Genomic DNA, 6,022 nt, shown 5'->3' with positions numbered 1-6,022 from the left:
ATTACACTGGTTCTGTGCAGAAGCATCCATGGTTTGAAAGGCTGTTGCCCCCTTGGGTGATGTGCTGGGTGCTGACAGGGTTAACCTCAGCAGCCAGAGACCCAAGCCACAGCTCTGCCAAACAAGAGCTATTTACCTGTAGCAATCTGAGACCTGGCAGGAGGAAATCAGTATTTCCCTCTCCATTGTGGTCTATATGGATTATTATTTTAAAAGTGTAGGGTCTAGAACTCAGGATTATCAGTGTTAGCTGAGTCTGTTGCATGCTATTGCTTGACAAATAGAAATATTAGATAAGATAGATTAGATTAGATATTTCATGGAGGACAAGGTTTACTGTTTAGCACAGAAAGGGCAACAGTGGAAGTGTTGTGATCTATGCTGCCTGCAGTTCCTGTGGCTTAAAATGCTTCTGCATTCAATAATGGGAGATTGTGTTGTTGAAACAATAGGTTACAAATACTTGAGGATAAAACTGTCTACTTCAGAGGTTACATTACTTAAAACAGTAATTAAAATAACTTCTCTTTCTTAGACCTTTCTCATGCTGGCTACCCTGTAGCGCTTATAAATAATCACGGACTTCATGGAAAGGATTCCTACATTGCTAGGACAGTAGACAGTGACCAGTATTATTATTATAAAACTCTTCCTTAGTTTCACAACAAACACATAGGGCTTAATTGACTTTTGAAGTAATCGCATGATTTAATTTAAGTTGGAAAGTTCTTACAGCATGGAAATTACTGGAACAAAAATAAAAACTCAATTAGTTTAAAAGCAGAAACTTCTTGTTTCAATAATCTTTTTAACAAACACTGAGACACAGCTCTATTTTCTAACCATTTTCTATCCTCTAATGTTTAGAGATGTCTTTTGGGAGCAGAAAAAAAATCCTTTTTTATTGGAATAAGAGCACAACAGAACTGAGTCATTCTGTTAGTAGTTTCAGTTACTGAGTTATGCAATTCCTTTTGCTATAAGCACAAAATGTTTGCATATGATCATAAACAGTTCTGATTCAGGGTGCCCAAGAAGAGGACAACAGCTCCATGATAGCAACCAAGGAACATTCAGAGTGTCATACTAGGGTTCATTCTCAGAGACTGGGGATTTCCTGCAAAGCATTTGCCTTTTACACACCCTAAATTTTTGAAAGAACAAAATTCATGCTACTCACTCGGAATAAAAGGTAAATATCTATTCTCTTTAGATAAACCATTACCTTTTACAGTCTTGCTAATTATTTTTTCCCCCCTCAGTTATAAAGTTCAGTGTATGCAATTTATTATTTTTAATGTCAGCCTGATGACTTAATAAGGTAGTTGCTCATACTGAGCACAGTAAATTAAGACATTTATGATTTATTAATTGCTAAGTTGAAACTGCAAATATTCCTGAAGCAAACGCACAGCGCAGCGTCTTGCTATTTTGAATAAGTCTTGTTAAAGAGCCACGGTCTTGTCTCTCTCCCCCGAGAAAAATGTCACTTCATATTCTGCACTTGAATTTATAGAGGAAGTAACTCAAGTGAGCCAACGTTTCTATTACAGGGCATCATATGAGTATCAAAGTACTTATTTCTTCTCTTAGTTATCGAGGCTTCAGACTCAAGGGATCTGTGACTAGGTCTACATTGCACTTCCTCTTCTCACATTATAAGTTATATTCTCCAAAGTCAAAGTTCTGCATGAGCAAACTATTTCTAGGTCATAGAAGCAACTGGGATAACACACATGTTCACAGGACAGTTTTACTTGACATAATTAGGGCAAGCGAGGCAGGGCAACAGCATCCATATTAAAGGGACATCTACTCACTCACGTTCCCAGAGGTGATGAGGTCACTTGGAACTAACCAATCTTCATGTCAGTGCCTTTCCATGACAGTAATGAAACTTTATAATAATATACAGATATAATATACAGATACTGTATATGAATCCTATGACTCCTAACTGTGGCTTTCTGCTCTAGGATGATGCTCTTATTATCCTCCTCTTTATCTTTAAGGCTCCCTGTATGGAAGGAATACCCTAAGCCCTTCCCTCCCTCTGTTTCCTAATAGCCTTCCAATCTGTTTTATAGAAATAACACATTAATCATTCACTTCTACACATGTTGGGGCTATATCCACTGTGTTTTAAGATTTGTCTTTTATTATGGGATTCAATTCTTTCCTCATCTTAAATGCTTTCAAAAAAAAAAAAAAAAAAAAAAAAGAAAAAGAAGAAAAAAAAAAACAGAGGGAGAGAGAGAACATTGCACGAACTTCACTTGGGTTATCATGTCCGTGGTCTGTCTGTGACATTCACCCTGAGTTTACCTAAGCGAATAGTTATCCTTTGATGCAAGAAATTCAGCCCTTTAGCTGAAAGCATGATCTTTTATTTACATCTGCTCTCTCATCCACCAAACCTGTCCATCTCTTTTAAACTCAATATAAACCCCTCCTTTCAGCAATGACTTAATTACCATCAGCATACATACATATGGAAAGCAGGGGAAGCTCTTCAAATAAGTCAAAGCAAGTTGTTCTACGTACTTAGGGAAAAACATTTGATTGCAACCCTCCATCTTCATGTTAATTGCAAGATCACTCTATTTCCCTCTCAAAAAGTACAGTCAAAACAATTTGCCACTCATTTTCCATTTGAGACATCACCCATCCCAAAAGATATTCCTAAGCTTCCTACTGTGTGCTTTTACTCAGACTCATCTTACAGATTTTGCTTTGAATATCATGTGTAGGATGAGCTATGTGCTGTCTGTAACATGGGAAGAAATATGGAAGGCTAAGGTCAGCTGGAGTTTTTGACAATATCCATTGCTCCCTTGTTTTGATGTGTTCACATGGAAACCATAAATTCTTCTATCATATTTTTCTCTTTTAGTTTTTCATCTTTAATACTCCTACAGGTTAATATGTAGCTTCCACTTTGGAATCCTTCAGATTCTGCTAGGTAATACTAGTATGCAGCATCATGAATAATAAATAATAATAATGTAATTCTGGAGAGCTTTTTAAAGCTTCTGCTTACCCACAAGAATGAGTGCTAAGGGATGATGGCTTCATCCAGATAAAATTAAGATTACTTGTCTCAATTTCTTCAGTGCCCCCACTACACAATCCGCTGAAGTTGATTCAGTGCAGGCGATCTTGATTGAAAACATTATTTTTGTCTTACTTAGTAGAACTCAGGGTAAGACATAGTTAGCATGCAAAAACAGGTTAGCTTGAAGCTCAAAGTGTTCCTGTTCTGTGAAATGAGCTGGCTAATAACAGGCTTGTTCAACTGCTCTTCATTCTGGACACACATTTAAGTAAAAATTATCTGACTTGTCCATGCTAAAATCTCAATTTTTCACAGAAAGACACCTGCCTTCCAGCTTTGTGACATCTCCAGAAAGCTGTGGAGTCTTTCCTCTGACCTTTTGCCTTCCCAAATTGGAACCAAACCACCAATCCCTAAATAACTAAATGCTTTACCTGCATTTAGGTCTTCATTCTCTATGTTAGAATAGGAGTAGAGCTGTCAGTGTCCAAATGTTTTCTATACATCGTTATGTATAATGTTTTCATAATGTTTTCAAACTGAATATGGTAGCGTCTTCTTGATCAGACTGTCACAGATTTTCACTAGTGAGCTTTGTAGAAACAGCACACACCAGGACAGCAAACAGTATGTACCAGGACAGAAAGAAAACATATAGATCACCCATCACAGAGGGTCAAACCCTACACACAGTAGAGCGAGACTAAGTGGTACATGGTCATTTTTTTCCATTTCAAGACCTTTCACTGGAATGTGGGCAATTTGAATGAAAATTTCAATAAAGCTTTTATGTATTCTTATTTGAAACCATACTATTAACATTAAATTGTATTCATTAAGTTTATGTAAGATTTGGGTTTGTTTCAGCCAAAAAGAGTCAAGGCAAAAATCAGGAACTCAAAAATAACTTTGTGCCTTGGGGAAAAAAAATTCAATAAACCAAGGCATAGCAAAAGATAAATAAATAAGTCATATAAACACACACACAACAAGATCCAAAATAATACTTCAAAACAACATTTTTTCAGCAGTCTCCTTACTTCTTTTGAAGTTAATCTAAGAGTCAGTAGAAAAAAATGAAGAAATCATGTAATTATCTTCATAGCCTCTGTAGGCTACATAAATTGATTATAAACAATGTAAATAGTGAATTAAAACCACCAAATAAATCATTTTTTCCCTTCATCTGAACACTATTTTAAAACGACTGTTTGAAATCAAAACATATACATTCTTTTCATTTTCATCCATGCAGTAGGGACAATAGGATGTAATTAGAGATTTGAGACCATTTCTAAACCTTACAAATCAAAACAATAATGAACTGAACAACCTTGCCTTGCATTGCATTGTTCAGCACTTTTCCTTCTCCTTGAATTTCCTTTTTGACTGTGAGAAAAATCTCTATTCATCTCCTCTCACACCATCTGAACTTCAATAGGTTCTCTGTAAACAATTATTGGTCCAGCAGGTGTTTGAATAGCTGAAGGTGTACCCAATTTCCATGCCATTCATGTAGTAAACTTACTCAAAAGACGATCTGCTTCAGATATAATAATGAAATTAACTTTTATTGCACAAGTTATTTTCAAGCGAATATGTTTTCTTAGGGTCTAAATACACATCAGATGGATTCCTTTTAGTTATCAGCACTTCTTGCAAGCAAGTGAAACAGTCTTAATCAGGCAACCATGCCAAGCAACACATTTTAAAATACTAATCAAGCTCAGTTTCAAAATCAGATAGAGTTTTACCTTTACGAAACATAATGGGGGGGGACGGGACATCCTAGTTGTCTTTCTTACTTGTTTGATGGCATTCTTCCCATGTTTTTAAGAAGTCCTTGTTTTCTGCAGATCACACACCATTTCATTTGCTCTGGTAACAGGCCTGTCATCAGGCTGCAGAGCTATTCCCAACATTTCATCTTGAGAATAATGTCATGTCCTGTATTTCTATTTCCAATTTTGGTGTGTACCAAAATCAGAATACCTAAGCTTTCTATTCACTTTTCACATGCATCTATTTAGCATCTTGGCTTATCTTTCCTGCACTCCTTTCAATGCTCCCCCCTCTCCATCTCCTTTCCTTAGCCTTGGACTAAGTCTAGTCTTCAAGTCCTCTCTTTTTTTGGCACCAATTTCTTCCTACTTTGCCAGATCGACTAGTTCAGCTTCTATTTTTACTTGTTCCCCAGTAGAGGCAGCTTCTTTGACAATTACACTGCTTCCTCCATTGCACAGTGTCTGCCTTTGCCACGTTCTCAATCTCTAGAGTTGCGCCCCATGAATATCTGGTTCAGTCAATACCTGCAAATCTTAAGACCTATCATGTACTCTTCTCTCTCGTGTTCTTCAGTTCAAACATGTCACTTTCTTTACTTGTGGCTAAGCATTATGCCTCCAACAAAATTATGATGCTGTGTCTACCAGCAGCCAAAGCAAAACTAAGGTTTTGGTTTCCTTTTGAAGAAACTTGCAGCCTGTTCACAAGTGACACTTGCGCTGTTTGTGAAACTATTAACTACTGAACAAGTGTTGAAATAAAAAGCATAAGTTCATGTAAAGTAAATAATCACTCCATGTGATTATTTAATGCACATAGCAATAAAGGCCTAGACATTTTCACTGAATTATTAACAACAAAATGTAACAATGTCACATACACATCAGACTTGTAACTGAGGCAAAATTTCATGAGTAGCATCTTTCCTGAAATTCCTATTTACAGGACAGCTCAACATGCAGTTCAAAAGTGAAGAGCAACCTAAGGAAGAACGAAATTTCAGCAAATGTGTAGTCGTGACCCAAGAGCTGCAACTCCATTTCATTCAGTTGAACTCTCCCGTTATATATTTGTCTAACGTGTCTCACAAAACTATTATTTTGGCTCAATATTTTACTTCCCTTGTAGCCTGAACAGCTTGTCTGAAACTTGTGTCTCCCACCGTTTCACCATGGCTTTCTT

Source organism: Tinamus guttatus, unplaced genomic scaffold (assembly GCF_059628265.1).
Source record: "Tinamus guttatus ecotype Peru unplaced genomic scaffold, ASM5962826v1 Tinamus_guttatus_pri_ptg000028l, whole genome shotgun sequence".
Lineage (NCBI taxonomy): Eukaryota > Metazoa > Chordata > Aves > Tinamiformes > Tinamidae > Tinamus > Tinamus guttatus.
Note: the sequence above shows the minus strand (reverse complement) of the source record.